Raw genomic sequence first — 782 nt, 5'->3', positions numbered from 1 at the left:
GTACATTGCTGAGAGAGGTAGAGTGACAGTGACAGAGTCTGTGTGTGTGTTTGTTTGTTTGTGTGTGTGTGTGTGTGTGTGTGTGTGTGTGTGTGTGTGTGTGTGTGTGCGCGTGTGCGTGTGTGTGCGTGTTAGCTTTTTTTACCAAGGTGTCAAATAATGCCTGGCTCTTTTGCTGTTGATGCTGAGAAAACATTAGAAGGTGTGTGTGCACGGTGGGGGTGGGTGAGGGGGGGGTATTAGCTGAGGAAGGGGTGTGTGGCAGTCATGTGTAAGGGGTGAGTGAGTGTGTGTCTGTGTGTGTCATATGTAAGGGGTGTGTGTGAAAGAGTGCTGTTCCTGGCGAATCTTTGATGAAACGTGAAATTGTTTCCTCGGTTCAAGTTAGCTGGTAGTGAGTAAGAGAACTCGGAAAGGCGGCTTAGTGAAATAATCCGTTTATTCCAACAAAGTTTTAGCCTCAGAATTTGTCATAGTTATCTTCCGTCTCCTTTTGCTGCAGTGTCCTTTCGCTGGCGTCCTCTAAATGGTAACATGAATCTGTAGCTCTTATAGGGATACAGAATTAACATACTAAACAATGGCGTAAAAGATTACCCACAGGTGTTCGTCTGCGGGGAAGCTCTCTGTTACCCTGTGCATAATGATGGGCAAACTAAAGTGTGTGTGTGTGTGTGAGTGTATCCCTGTGATGACTGAAATATGGGGTGTGTGAGGGAGGCAGATACAAATGGGTGAACTGCAGTGTGTGTTTTCATGGGATCCTGTGATAGGATAAGTTA

This window comes from Clupea harengus, chromosome 23 (genome assembly GCF_900700415.2).
Source record: "Clupea harengus chromosome 23, Ch_v2.0.2, whole genome shotgun sequence".
Taxonomy (NCBI): Eukaryota; Metazoa; Chordata; class Actinopteri; order Clupeiformes; family Clupeidae; genus Clupea; species Clupea harengus.
Note: the sequence above shows the minus strand (reverse complement) of the source record.